This window comes from Crocuta crocuta, unplaced genomic scaffold, assembly GCF_008692635.1.
Source record: "Crocuta crocuta isolate KB4526 unplaced genomic scaffold, BGI_CrCroc_1.0 scaffold20, whole genome shotgun sequence".
In the NCBI taxonomy this organism is placed as follows: domain Eukaryota; kingdom Metazoa; phylum Chordata; class Mammalia; order Carnivora; family Hyaenidae; genus Crocuta; species Crocuta crocuta.
In genome coordinates this window covers 8,684,210-8,700,256 of record NW_027527932.1, presented here as the reverse complement: position 1 = coordinate 8,700,256, position 16,047 = coordinate 8,684,210, and positions in this window count along the sequence as shown.

Below are 16,047 nucleotides of genomic sequence, written 5' to 3'. Positions count from 1 at the left end.
TAACCGACTAAGCCACCCAGGTGCCCCTCCAACCATTAACTCTTGATTTCCTCTCGAGAGACTGAGCTCTACATCGGGATTTGTGCTGACATCATGGAGTCTGCTTGGGATTCTCTCAGTCTGTGTCCCTCCCCTGCTTACACACTCTCTCTCTCTCAAAAATAAATAAATAAACATTAAAAAAAAAGAAGTTATTCAAACAATGTTAGTTTTATTATTCTGTCTTTTCTGCAGACAAAAACAAAAATAAAAATAGAACTAAGTGCTGTATCATTTTTTACCAAGTTCCAATTTCTCAGAATGGCAATTAAGGTTTTCTGCAATCTGGTCCCAATGTATTGTATCTGTTTTACCCTGATTGACTGGGAAATGCATCAAGGTTTGAACATGCCCAGGACTAAGCCTTTGGGGCTATCACTGGTGCCCACGGATGTTTTTCGATCTTTCCTTCCTCCAGACCCAGGGCCAATGCTGTGCCCATTCACCTTTTAGATGAGATGGCTTTTTTCTATTCCTTGTGGTTTCATATATTACATCATCGCTTTATTAAAGCACAGTCTAAAATTTGTTCAGTTCAGCCTTACAACTGTCAAATTTTATCATCAGAATTTAAGGTCTTTGGGCAGGACTGTCCCTTAACTATAAGGCCCGGAACCCAGTAGGGGTTCAGGATGTTTTTAGACATATTCTTGAATTGAGGAGGGGCTTCAAAAATGCATACATTTCCCACCTAAATGGTGAACTTCTCTGTGCCTTGAAGTCATTCTAAATATATACTGCTAGACAATTAAAAGCTGTTTTCCTTGACAGTTTCAATTCAGACTGATAGGCAGGGCTCTGAACTAAATCTCCTCTGGGCCACATTGTTCTTTCTCTGACTTCTTCAACTGATTCTCACAGGAGATGGAGCCCTGGGGCTAAGAGAAGGGGGCGGGGTGGGGTATCAGTTCTGGGAATGAATTCCGTTAACAGCTCCTTATTTGTGTTTGAGGGCAAACTTATTTGGCCCTGTGAGTTATCACAGGCTACGATCTACAAGAGTGAGAACAAACACGTAACTGGGAGGGAAATCTACCAAGTCACTACTTGGAAAATTTAATGCGCACGACATCTGTGATTAAATGTAAACAGGAGAAAAACAGTGTTCTGTTGACTCACATCTAGGTTTGTTTTAAAAATAAAACAAAATCCAATAACCTTTAAATTAAAAGACTAAAATAGGTAATTGCCACTACACTCTTAGTACTATCTTTTAGAAGGCAAACATTAAGAATGATCCACAATTTTTGTGGACTTAATGGCAAAAAAAAGCCATGCTAGTTCACTATCTTATTTTATTTTATTTTTTCACATCATAACAAAGACTTTTCTCTACAGTGGTTTTCATCACGAGGGGCATAGCTATTCTTNAATAACCTTTAAATTAAAAGACTAAAATAGGTAATTGCCACTACACTCTTAGTACTATCTTTTAGAAGGCAAACATTAAGAATGATCCACAATTTTTGTGGACTTAATGGGGAAAAAAAGCCATGCTAGTTCACTATCTTATTTTATTTTTTCACATCATAACAAAGACTTTTCTCTACAGTGGTTTTCATCATGAGGGGCATAGCTATTCTTCAAAAATCTCGGTCTAGAAATTTCTTGGTTGCAAGAATATGTAACTTGGCAAGAAATGTTTTCAAAAGGATATCTTCTTTGTATTTAAATGGAAAAGTCTGGCAAACATCTCTCTATTTCTTTTCCATTTTGAAAGAGCTTACAGGTTTTAAACAGCAAAATAAACGTTTCAGAATAGTTAAAACACATCGATTCTCAGAAAACTTTACAGAGCTTATAAAGCATTTTACTTTGATAAGAGACATCAGAGGTAATTTCTTTCAAGATAACGTCTTGTAATAAAACATTTCTAGACTTCTAAGATATTTAGACTGTGAAACATTGGATATTGATCATATCTTTACTATGTTCTTCACAGATCTGTTTTTCACAGGGAAAATTATAGGAGTTTCATATAACAGAACTTTTGTTATATCTATTAGCTCTGATAATAAAGGGCAGAGTTATAAATAATATTTATGGTTCCTTGGTATAAGTTTATATAAATATTAATAGAAGAAAAGGGAAAAAATGATGGCCAGGAATAAATGTTTATTTCTTATTTGAATGTGTGAGGAATTTATTTTCAGAAGATACATTTGAATGTTGACAATCAGATTCCAGGAACTAATAACTCCTAACTTCCTTATTTTCCAGAGGTTCAGTCCAATGGATAGTTTGTGTTAAAATATACATTCTAAGCAAGATTATAGGAATGGGAAAACTTTAGATATAAAATGTATGTAGCATCTGGGTCCTGTTATCATGTCTGACTATACCCCAGTACTATTTCTATTTTGGGGTTCAGAATTTAGTTCAATTCCAAAGAGAATTAAAGATTTGCCCCCTATAATTGTATATAATCAGAAAAAAAATTAAGACAACAAGAAAGCAAAGAAAGGAGAAAGCGAGGAAGGAAGGATGAGAGGGAGGGAGGGAAGGAGGAAACCATGATTTTTTTTTCTTTCTCACAGCATTTCTTAGTGCCAGTTTAAAAATTGTTTTTAGGGGTTCCTGGGTAGCTTAGTCAGTTAAGTGTCCGACTTCAGCTCAGGTCATGGTCTCATGGTTTGTGAGTTCGAACCCATGTCCAGCTCTGTGCTGACAGTTTAGAGCCGGGAGCCTGCTTTGGATTCTGTGTCTCCCTCTCTCTCTGACCCTCCTCTGCTCACACTCTGTCTCTCTCAAAAATAAAGAAACATTAAAAAAAATTAAAATACTGTGTTTAGATCATCTGTAAATTAGAGATAGCTGGGATTAGTTGGATCTATTTATCGATTTGGAGGCAGATGATCTCCTTTAACTTATACTACTTTTGGACCTTTCCTTGGTCTTAACAAGAAGGTAAGAGAGGATTGAAAAAAGTTGTTCCCTTTGAAAAGATTCGGTGCATCTTTCTCAGTGTTGTTCACCTTCCCTTCTCTCTCTCTCACTCCCTTTTTTCTCCCATTGAGGGTGTGAGAAAAAAAAAACAACAGCTGAATAAATATTAATCTTATTGCCTTTATTCAATGATTCATAAATGGAGCAGCATCCCATCCACCAAGTAGAAAGGAGCTCTGAAGAGCTGTACAAAATGAACGTCTTCAACAGGCAGAAGTGGGTAGAACAAGAAGTTACTAGCAAAGAGCAGACTGTTTGAGGTAACACCACCTTCCTTTAGGGAAGAGTAAGGGTCTCTCAGGCAGATTACGTCACTGGCAGCTGACCAGGGAATTCAGTTGGCTGGATTAAGATTCCACTTCTGGGGAAGCTAACACTTCAATCAGATTAGGTATCACGGCTCCGTCTGNGAAACAGGCTCCAGGCTCTGAGCTGGCTGTCAGCACAGAGCCCGACGCGGGGCTCGAACCCACGAACCGCGAGATCATGACCTAAGCGAAAGTCGGACGCTTAACCGACTAAGCCACCCAGGCGCCCCTGCCTGTTGTTTCTTTGTCAGCAAAGGTTATTGCAATGGTGTGTGAAAATTATATATTTCAAGCAGATTTGGGTAATAAAAGCAGGTTGGCGACCAAAAAAACCATGAAAACCGCCTGGAAGGAGTTATTCAAAGAGGATTGCTGTGAACTCCTTTATCACCCACTAACACGACAGAAATCTGTTTGAGCTCAAATTTCATAAAACAAGTCCGTCTCTTTTGTTTTATCGAAACCCATCCGATGTGAGGAGATCAAGAAAACAAAAAGGCGATCCTCTAGGTTACACTGGATATGTTTTAGTGGGAAAAAATGGAAAAAGGAGTTCCATGAAATCAATGACTTATATAATAAAAGGTATCAATAACCCTGTGGAGGCCTGCTTTCGGTCTGGAAATTCTGACTCTTGTTTATCTATATTGAGTCAGGCTGGAGATACTGGATTCATGGCTAAATCCTGAATAATTATAAACAGAGGCTGACAGTGTGTCTGTTCACCTTCACACAGAATGCAAGGTGACCTCATTTTCAAATGCAGGGACTAACTCTTTTATTATGCACCTTTCCCTCTATGACTCATGCTTTCAATGCATTTGTAGGATGATTTACAGGCTGCAGAATGTATGTATGCAAGGAATTAGACTTTTGCAGCTTGAATTTTCTTGCCTTTGAAATAATCTCCTTCAGTTGGTAGGGGGTCCACCTTTGGCTCAGGTCATGATCTCAGGGTCTGTGAGTTCGACCCCGCGTCCAGCTCTGGGCTGACAGCTCAAAGCTTGGAGCCTGCTTCAGATTCTGTGTCTCCCTCTCTCTCTCTGCCCCTCCCCTACTCGCACTCTGTCTCTGTCTCTCAAAAAATAAACATCAAAAATAAAACAAGAAAGAAAGACTCTCCTTCAGAATTGCCAGGAGTGAAGAGTACTCCTGTTTTAGCAGCAACAAGGCGAGGCGAGTCCAGACTTGGATAGAGGGAAGGGAGCTGCAGTAGTAAGTGGCCCTTGCTTCCTAAGGATGTAAGTCTGGAAAGTGGCTGGCCACCGAGGAAGGCCAGGACTGTTCACACCCCAGCCTGGCACAGAGCCTTGCAGTGAACATGGTTCTGTGTTGCGCTCCCCACTCTCGCAGGTAGGCTTAAGGGCTAGTGTGGGCTGGGTTGCTTCCTTCTCACCTTGCTGTTTTTGGTCTTGACTCTGAGCTGAGTAGCCCCCAGAGCTTGTCGGAAACCAGCAGGGGTAGTCTTCGAAGTGCATGCTGGGGCTCCGAGGCAGGACGAGATTTACCAAGGGCAGGGTGCTAGTTTTGGAAAATGCAGAGTCCTGGCCAACCCTCTTCCAGGCTGCCCCAAAGACTTTTCCTGCTGCCCTGGAGAGAACTGCTAGCAATTTAAGAAATTTAAAAAAAACCCTTTTTTTTAATGTTTACCTATTTTTGAAGGAGAGAGAGAAAGAGAGAGAGAGAGAGAGAGAGAGACACCAAGCATGGGTGGCAGAGAGGCAGAGAGAGAGGGAGACACAGAATCCAAAGCAGGCTCCAGGCCCTGAGCTATCAGCACAAAGCCTGACAATGGGCTTGAACTCAAAAAATGTGAGTTCATGACCTGAGCCAAAGTTAGATGCTTGACCCACTGAGCCACCCAGGCGCCCCTCTGCCAGTAGTTTTAAAGGCCACCGGGCCTCAAAATTTCTTGGTCTTTGACCCATGACTAGGCCATAGAAGAGAAAAATAATGATCAGATAGATATTCTAATGGAATTAGAAACTCCAAGGCAGACAAGTGGATGAAACTGATTTAAGGACTCTGAGTCAGATCATCTATTGGCCCCTATGTCTGATTTAAACTAGAAGAAATTGACACTAAGAGCCATGTTTACCTTATTTCCTTGATATCCAAGAAATACATTTCTGTTGATATGGACATTCAATATGACTGTTTCTCTTTTACTTTCTTGCTTTTTCTCAAGAGTTATCACTCAATCAGTGTTTTAAAAATTAAGAGCTTAAGGTATATGCTCATCAAAGAACTGAAAGGGTGAAAGGGAAAGATGGATTAAAAAATATGCCCAAGATGGTTTGTTACACTTTGAAATCATGATTGGAAGAGCTTGGTGAGATCACATAAGATGTTTTTATCTCCCTCTACAATTTGATGAATCCAAACAGAGTGTGTATTTTTGGCATGGGTGGCTCCCAGGGAATTTGAAAGTGCTCATGAGTCCATCTATCAGGATCCAAAAAACAGAGCACAACACAGGAAAAGAGACCATTGGTTTTTCTTGTTATATGTTTTTCGTTCCTGGATTCATTTCTTTTGAAGTATAATGATTTAAACTGCAGATAACTAAGGCCAGATGTTTGCTATAATTTACAACTTGACTTAAACTTCAAAGTAAGGAACACCGAAAATCCCTATCGTCAAAGTATTCCAAAAAGTTTTCTTCTATGTTGTGAAAAAGTAAAAAGATGTTGAATGTAACATCAATATGCCCCTGGAATCAGAGGGAAAAGTCAGCATAAGAAATTCCAGGACACTCATTATAATGCATGCCTTAATATACTCTGATTATGTGTGTAACATATGTTCACTGTAATAGATTAAATACTCAGAAAAAAGAGTCAGAAAAGGCAGACAAATCACCCATACTTACATCCTTCCAGAGAAAATGATTACTTATATTTTGAAATATGTCTGCTCTTTTTGTAAACATACAGTGTATAGCTGATGTTGACATATATTTATGTTGCCAGATTTTTACAACATGATGTCTCATAAAAATCTTCTCTTGGAAAATATGACAAATACAAAAAAGAAAAAGAAAATTAGTTTAAATTTCCCATACTAGAAATAATTACTTTTTAGATACAGTTTACTGCATAGATCAGGGATTGCAGCCTTTTTCTTTAAAGGGCCAGATAGTAAATATTTTAGGCTTTTCGCACAGATGGGTTTTGTTGTAACTAATTACCTCTACCATTGTCGTCCAAGAGCAAATATACACAATATATAAACAAATGAGTGTGGCTGTGTGCCAATAAAACTTTATTTACAAAACCAACCATGGGCCAGAATTGGCCTTTGGGTTGCAATTGGCCAATCCCTGGCATAGACATAATAAACTGGTGTAAACATAGTTGTTTAGTAAAATGTTATACATACCATTTGTGATCAGATTTCTCCTTAGCTTTCTTACAGCTATTTCAGCCGATGAAATATATTTCTAAAACATACATGTAGATATGTATACACCATGATTTATATTTTAAGTCTCGCATTGTTGGACTTTATGGTTTAAAAATTTTTTTTACATTATAACTAATGCAAATGATGTATATATAATTTTGTGCGTATATCTCTGATTTTTTTGTGGTGAATAAAATTGTGGAAACCCAATTATTGGATTGAGTAGAATAAATATTCCTTAGGCTTTTGAGACTTATGGCCAAATTGCTTCATAGAAAGGTTGTACTGACTTAGGTTAACCCAAAGTATATGAAAGTGACTATTTCCCAACATACTCTGTCTTTTCTGGGTCTAACACCATTTAACTCTTTATTAGTTAGTGTTTTTCTGCCAATAATATTCACTCTTTTACATGTTTATAGGCTGTTGAATTTCTTTTGTAAATTTCTTCTCTCATTTTTTTAATCACTGTTCTTATTAGTAGTTTCAGTTCTTTCCGTTTGATTGTTAAGGGTTTTTGTCACACGTCAAGGCTATAAATCTTGTGTTATGCATATTATAAATTTCCCCCTAGTGTTTTCTTTACATTTATTTGAGTGGGCTTTTATTTTAATTCAGAAAAGTTATTTTAAAGGAGTCTAGTAAATAATATTTCTATTATAATGTTTATAGAAAAGAACTTTCTTTGTATCTTCAAGGTTACATTTACGTTATTTTAACATTTGATTCTAATTCATTTGGAATTTATACTACATTAGTGATATAATTATATGTATTTAGGTTTTTCAAATAGTCAATTGTGTTAAGAACTCTTTTTTTAATGTTTATTTATTTTTGAGAGAGACAGAGAGTGAAAAAAAGAAAGAGAGAGACAGAGAGAGAGATTATGAGCAAGGGAGGGGCAGAGAGAGACATACACACAGAATCTGAAGCAGACTCCAGGCTCCTGAGCTGTCGGCACAGAGCTCCATGCAGGGCTCGAACTCAGGAACCGGTAGATGATGACCTGAGCCAAAATCAAGAGTAAGACTCTTTGTCAGCTAAGCCACCCAGGCGCCCTGTAAGAACTCTTTTATGTGAAATATTACCTTGGTCATAAAATCAATTCTTCTATTTACTAAGGTCTATTTCTGTATATTTTATTCTGCTGCACTGATCTTGCAGCAGACTATTTCCGCCGTACGATACCATTTCAATTAGAATAATTTACAGCGGCTTTTTGATGTATAGCGGTGCATGTCTCCTCATTCAATTTTTATGATTTTAAAAAATTTTTGTCTTAATTTGTCTTACAAATGAATGTTGGGATCGGCTTTTAAGTTCTTGTTCATTCTTATTTGTACCGGAACTATACTAACTGTATAGACTGATTTGCGGCGGAATACTATCTTTTATGACGACATTTCTTTCCACCCAGCATTGTGAGCTGTCTCTCCATTTGTTCGACTTCTTTTAAGTCTCTCTGTAATTGTTTTCTTCATCTGGGCTCTGCATATTTGTTCCTAAATATGTTTTAATTCCATGTTGCTATTTTGAAATTTCTTTTTTATTATGTATTCCAAAATGTCATCTCTGTGAACCTACTTGCCCAGACCTGGAGCCCAGGAGTAATCTAACCCCCTTCAAACCCAAGCAGTCCTCATGTTCTGTAGACTAGCCTCTCTTCTCCATGCCCACTGCCACATATTCATACAAGTTCTGAACATCTCTTGGTTGGGTGATTAAATTTTCCACATTTGTCTCCCTGGCTCCAAAATAATTTCAGTCTGATCCCTACTTTGATGAGGAGTGATTTTTTCTAAAATTCAGATTCTGTCATATTTCTCATCAAATTCTTGAACATCTTCCCATTGACTTCTGCCAAGACTTTAGGCATCGAAAGTTCCACAATCAGCCCATTGTCTCCTATTATCTCCTACCCATTCTCATTTCCATTAAGCTCCAACCTTCCAGGTTACTCACAGTTTGGTGTGAGTAGTAAGTAGGGGACTCGATACTTTGCACACATGGTCTCTTCTGCCAGCATGTCATCAAAATTATTCTTGTTGTTAGACTGAGCATTGCCGTATTCAAAGTAATTGAATTATGGTCTGGAAAAAATAAATTCCAAGGTTAAACGACTTTACACAGTGAAGATCTGTGGTTCTCTAAGGCAGCTCATGTCCAAGCGGTGATTCAGAAACTCAGTTTCCTTCCACTTTGTGATGCTGCCATCTTAAACATATGAGCCCCATGGCTTAGGCAGAGAGGGAAGAGAGGAATGTGAGGATCTTATGGGGGAGGTATTTTGACCAACCTTTGACATCCTTCTGTCCAACAATTCACTGGCCAAAACTCAAAATAGGTTCTAACATGACTTCGTAGAAGGCTGGGAAAGGTGGTCTTCCTTTGTGCTCAGGAAAATAAATGCAATTGGTAAATACTGAGCAAGTCTCTGCCACAACTCTTCAAGGGCAAAATATATATTCTATTAGCTTCAATACTCCCAGCATCTAGCACAATGTTTGACCATAGAATGGGTTTGTAAATATAGACCAATATAGACTGATAAATGCATAAAGAATTGAATGAATGAGCTCTAAGTCTATTAACTATGCAAATGAACTCAATGTCTAGAATCCAAATAAGATAATATGGCTACACAAAGGTAAGACTCTATTTGGGAAGGGGGTATGATTTTAGAGAGAGGTGCTTTCAGAGAGAAGGGATTACTTCAAGAGATGCTTGAAAACCAAGGAAAATGAGAAAGATGCCAGCTCCTTTGCTATACATTTGGAATTCCTTGATTTAGGTCTTCATCTATGTTTTTTTCCATTGTAGGCTTCATATCTGGGCAAATGCATTCATACCCATGGTTTCTAGACTCAGCTATAGAAAGGCTCATGACTTATACAGTTATGTCCACATTTAGACCTTCCTGTTGCTCATTAAACCTGCACTCAAAACTATTTAGTTAGATTCTATCGTTAGTTTAAGAATCAAATGAGACACCAACTTCCAACTCAACGTAGGCCAACCTGAACTTAACAATTTGTCTTCCAAACTGTGGAACTCCACAGTGTTTTTTTCCCGAGACAACAGTGCTTTCCCGAAAGCTCCATCCAAACTCTTGCACAGCATGCTTGCTCCCATTAAGTCTCTCCACATGCAGTTCTCATTTCATTCTCTGCAAAACCCAAACCCGGTCATGGCGATCCTCTGTTCACATCCTCTCACTTGCTTCTTTCTGCTTCTCCTCTGAATGCCCAACACAGGCTGAACGGTGGTGCCTTAGCCTCATCTCTTGTTACTTCCTCCTGTGCAAGATCCTCTCATTACACCCTGTCCCTTTCTTTCATGCAACTCATCACGGTGCATAATTATGCTATTAATAAAATAAGCATACTAATGTTGTCTCTGCCAGCAGACTTCACGTGCCATCACGTACTTCAGAGCCTGCCACTTGAGCCTTTTGGGATTCCGTATTTTGTAAAAGTTTTAGAAGTTCTCTAGACCCCTTGGAGTGTCTCTGTTTTGGGGGGAAACTGAGAAGAGGATGTCGTGGGGGTGAACTGCGGTGTCTGGTCCCCACTCTTGGATATTTTGGTTGTGTGGTAACCTGGTGTCCGGTGATGAAAAGCTCCATTTCTACCAGGGTCCAGGAGCATAACTGCATTTTGAGAATTGTTCACTTCTCCAGGGCAGATGGCATGGTCTTGCTCCAGAACTCTAGGAAGTGACACTGTAATTTTTCTTCTGTGGCTCGCCATAAACCCCACAGTCCGTCTTTTTCTATCACATATGCCTCTAACATCTGATGTCTGCCATGTCATATGGTCCGAGAAGCAGGCCATCTTGCAGTGTAAACTGGGCATATTACAGAGAGATTTCCTGTGCTGGGAAGCTGACAGCCTGTCCCAGAGGAAAGGTTTGGTGCATGGTTCAGAGAAATGTCCCTGCTGCGGTCCATACGCCAAAGAATCCTATTAGGAGTGGTTTGGCCCTGGGCCATACGCCTAATCTTTGTTTATTAAAGGGAAAATTTAAGCACAGAATTCAGAAGGGTGTTGGCGCTCAAATAAACAGGAGAAGACGTGACACGGGGCCTTACACATGTGGTTTCAGACATACTGTGTTCTATTCCTTCAGCCTGTGACTAAAGGAGACTGTGACCATTTGTTACATTACTCTTTAAACATTCCGGTAAATATGAAATATTTTTAAGAAAATGTTAAAATATTAAACATTAAGTTTAAATTGAAGAAGAAGATGAGAAGCGAGAGATAAAGGGGTAGCCAAATGGAGACGTCTGGGTTGAGGGCAGGAACACTCTTTATGACGGAAGGAGCTTGACCTTGTTATAGGGTACATGGAAAAAGAAATCAAGGAAAGACACAAAATACAAAGTGCTGGAAGACCCTGGATCAAAAGTCAGGAGCAGTGAAAAGGTCATATCTGGATTGTAAGAAGTAGGACAAATGCAAATATTGCTGATTTTATCCTTGTGGAGGATAAGAGGTTGAGAGATGAAGGTTCATGGCAGATGATTTCACGTTTATCTGCAAGGTGGGTATAAGGCCATCATCCATAAGGCAGGTGAGGCAGGGAGGTTGCAGAGGGCAAGGTGGTTGAGGGGAGTGACTCATGGGGACATAGGGAAGCTCATGCAAGGAAGGCCAAGCTCAGCCAAAAACCCAGTGGAGATCGTGAGTGTACCTCTAGCAGCATTCAGAAACCCACAGGGTAACCGTGGAGAGAGGCAATGGTTGGATAGATCCAAGGTTGGGAACTTTCAGGGAAAACATAGTGAAAAGAAAGGAGTAAAGATATTGAGATTGCAAAAACATGGTGTTTGGAATAGAGGCTGGGTAGAAGAGGAAGTAAAATCATAAAGATGGGATGGGTTGAAATAATAAAAACAAAAAGAAGAAAAACAGGCAGCAAAGAGGCCAGGATGGAAGCAAAGGCATGAACAGTAATAAGAAGGCATAAAGCCTGGCCCGTCTCAGCCATCAGGTGGCACCATTAGCCTAGTGTGGCCGGGAAGCCTCTTTTCTGGTTGGTAGTTGCTGTGAAGGCAGGGTCCCGGCTGCTGCGTCCCCAAAGTCTAGCCTGGCCTCTGCCTAGCCTAGAATCTGCCACTATGCACACAAACAAAGCCAGTGACTTAGAAAAGTATGGACTAATCTATTCAGCACGTGGTGTATTGCAGTGTAAAATTACAGAGATGCAACAACGTGGAGGAATAAGGTGTAGGGAACGACCATGCCGCAGGAGGAGGGAAGTGTAGGGAGAGAAAGCCAAGTTGCTGGCGCCGTAGCCATGAAGTGACTGCATAGGTCTTCTGGACAATGAACCACTTCTTTGGAAAATGGTGAAGCATCTCCCTATGAAGGACACCACATAGAGCAGACAAGACTCTTCCAGACTGCCTTGGTATAGTCTTTTTACCAAGGGTCGGTTGCCTGAAGTTTCTGTAGGAACAATTGCATTTGTATGCTTATTCCAGAGCTTTGTCAAGAGCACTCTTATTGAGGTGATGGTTATAGGTGAATTTGCCTATAATCTGTTATTTATGATGTTTCATTGTGATATTTATGGTATCATTTATGATGTTTCATCATGGTAGATACAAAGTCTTCTTGGCATATCCAAGTATGTATAGGATTTCAGACTCGTCTTATTAAACATGTTGCTACTGTGCCCCGTTTAACCTTGCGATGGACAAAAACAAGCCCGGGCAGTTAGCAGGACTTTGAATCAGAAAGAAATCAAAACCATGGCCAATATAATTGAGCTAACTACGCATCATAAGGCGCTTCCTGCTTCAGTTACCCTAGACATCTTGTCATTGTTGTCTTTGCTGATCAGCTGACTTATCAAAAGTGGCATAGACGGGCTCTTCTTTACGCCTCCACCCCCACCCCAACAAATGTTTATGGAACACCTTTTATATGCAAGGCCCTCTGCTCATGGCCATAGGGAGAAAACAAACATCAACTGAAGGTTTTATCGTGAAGATTAAGGGTTCAAAGAAAAATGAACTATGTGCGTGGATCGCTATATACAAGGCAGTGTGAGAGGGCTCTAAGAATAGCATCAACCTAAATTCCTCCTCCAAACTTAAATGACACTCAGCAGAGTTAATATCAGTGCTCTGATACGCTGTTGATGGCATTAAAAATAATGCGTACTTTCCAGAAGAGTTCACTGGGCATTATCGAGGGCAGAGAAGTGTTTTCCTGTCCAGGGCTATTCTGTGGGTCAGGCCTGAGGGATCCAAGTCCTTTTGGGATGGGTCCTTGGAGGAAGCAGAGCCAGAGGCCAGAGGGAAAGTCTCCCTGAGGAGGGAGGTCAAAGTCCTCAAAACCATGGAAAGAGGTCTGATAAAGCATGTGCGGTGAGACGTGAATGGGAGAATCTAGGTGGTGGAGATCCTGGCTCTCCCTGTAACATGCTGTGGTTTTCAAAAGCTTCAGAGTAAGATGGAGGGAGAAAAGTCACCCAAATAAGATTTGCCTTGTGCTGATAATGGACTGGAAGATGGAGAAGACTCCGAGAGAGAGGCCGAGCGAGGACCTGGAGGGTCAGAGGGAAGGAGGGTGGCCCTGGCGGACCGCAGGCCAGCTGAGAGCCAAGCTTCCGTGTGCTTCCACTGGGTTCTGTGCTGGTGTGACACGCTCAGCATACAACGGGAGAAACTTTCTGTTTTTATAATTTTCTACTCAATCCTAAGGAACAACTAAAGATATTATATAAGAAGTCCTATTTTAAAATATCTTCGGTCACTTGAACAAATGACAAAGGTATAGTGTTAAGATAGAAAAGCAAGGCATGGGGGCACCTGGGTGGCTTAGTCGGTTAAGCGTCCGACTTCGGCTCAGGTCATGATCTCGCGGTTCGTAGGTTCAAGCCCCGCGTCGGGCTCTGTGCTGACAGCTCAGAGCCTGGAGCCTATTTCGGAGTCTGTGTCTCCCTCTCTCTCTGACCCTCCCCTGCTCACGCGCGCGCTCTCTCTCTCTGTCTGTGTCTCCCTCTCTCTCTGACCCTCCCCTGCTCACGTGCGCGCGCTCTCTCTCTCTCTCTCTCTCCTAGAAATAAATAAAAATATAAAAAAAAAAAGAAAAAAGAAAAGCAAGGCATGGCGTTGTGTCTGCACTATGTTTTTGGTTTTTTTTGTTTTTTCTAGGAGAGAGAGACAGCGTGAGCAGGGTAGGGTCAGAGAGAGAGGGAATCACAGACTCTGAAACAGGCTCCAGGCTCTGAGCTGGCAGTCAGCACAGAGCCCGACGCGGGGCTCGAACCCACGAACCGCGAGATCATGACCCAAGCGAAAGTCGGACGCTTAACCGACTAAGCCACCCAGGCGCCCCGTGTGCACTATGTTTATAAGCACATAAAAGAGACTTTTCTAAGAATGACTGAAAGGGCAAAGACAGCACGAACTATGATTGGATGACGGTCTTGTGGGTAATTTTTCTATTCTTTAGAAATACATTTATTTCCTAACCGTTCTGTAATGTTATCATGGCAAGTGTACTCGCACGATGAATATCAAGAAATGGAGAAAACACTTTCCCTGGAAGATACAAACAAAATTTTTTGAAGCAGAGGAGAATGGATTATTTTCTTTCTTTTTTTAAAAAACATATTTTTTTTTAACATTTATTTTCAAGAGACAGAGCGCTGACCAAGGAAGGGCAGAAAGCGAGGAGACACAGAATCGAAAACAGGCTCCAGGCTCTGAGCTGTCAGCACAGAGTCCTACGCAGGGCTGGAACTCATGAACCGTGAAATCATGGCCTGAGCCAAACTCGTATGCTTAACCGACTGAGCCACCCCGGCGCCCCTGGGTTATTTTCATTTAAGCTGGATGGGGGGGATGGGCAAACTCCAATGAACTGTGGGACTTTTCTAACTATCAAACCTGGCCAGAGATTGGAAAAACCCTTCTTGGGGTAGGTTTGCTTCTCCCTCGTGAGACACCTGGCCTGATGAGCTGATCCCACTGATGGGAAGAGCCATCATTGGGCAAAAAGTGAAGCCAGCTACCAATCTTGGGAGTGGGGAAAACCCCATGATGGGGGCATTCGTCTGCACCTTGAGGGAAGAGCAGAATGTCAGTCCAGGGAGGAAAGCAGATTCTGTCTAAAGAACAGGCAATAACTTCCGCAAGGCCAGACGCAGGAAGGTGTCTGGGATGCTTGGAAATCTGCAGTGAGGAGCAGGCAGATAAGGCTGGGAGGCAGGTCGGGCCAGATCAAAGACATTAGACCATGAAGGGGAAGGGAGCCATATTTACTAGCGTTTGCCAATTACAACACAGGGGAAGCGCTCATAGTCTCTGGTGATGTAACTTGCTGAATTTTCTGAAAGTTCCCCTTCCCCACCCCCAGCCCCTTTCAGGGGCTCCTATTCAGGTCACTGGACTTCAGACTGATCCAGCCAGAGAAACGACAGCTTTTTTGGTGACTCGCCTCCCTTGACGTCATGACCTTCCATATCTCCCATTTCCAAATGACTTTCAGAATTCCTGGAGCCCAGCCCAAGAGCCACAGAATATTTACTTTCAGCGGATATTTATACTCAAGTATTTCAATCTCTTTAAAGAGCAGGGCAGATAAAAAATGAAGTATGAAAGAGACATTAAAGGGAACAGCAGAGAGAAGTAGGGGATTTATTAAATAAAGACAGAACTGTATGTTTTAGCAATTTACATTTAATTTTAAAATGTAAAATTATTCATGATCTCTTTGGAAAAAAATCATCTTCATTTAAAAAAAAGTTCCTTCAGAGCATCTGGGTGGTTCAGTCCAATAAGCGGCTGACTTGATTTTAGCTGAGGTTGTGATTGCAGGGGCTCCTGAGATCGAGCCCCAGGTTGGGTTCCACACTGACAGCACAGAGCCTGCTTGGGATTCATTCTCTCCCTCTCTCTCTGCTCTTTCCTTGGTCACACTTGTCCTCCCCCCCCCCCTCTCTGTCTGAAAACAAATAAACACTTAAAAAATTTTTTTTAACTAAAAAAACTTAAAAAATATGAAGATTGTCAGAACGGAGCCAGACAGGCAAGGCATCATGTGACTGCTGTGATGAAGCTGATGATCTGATACACATTAAAAGGTTGGCGTTTAAAAAAAAAGTTGGAAAAAAATGAAAGAAAAAAGAAACCTATTTACAGATATGATTTTTTAAAAGGAATAAAAGATTTAGTTATGGCCACACTTTTTAAATTTTGTTATGAATTAAGCTATTTATTATTTATTTACTTATTTATTTTTAAAGTTTTGTTTTGAGAGAGAGAGAGATCACAGAAAAGACAGAGAGAGACAGAACCCCAAGCAGGCTGCAGGAAGTCTGTGTGATCCCG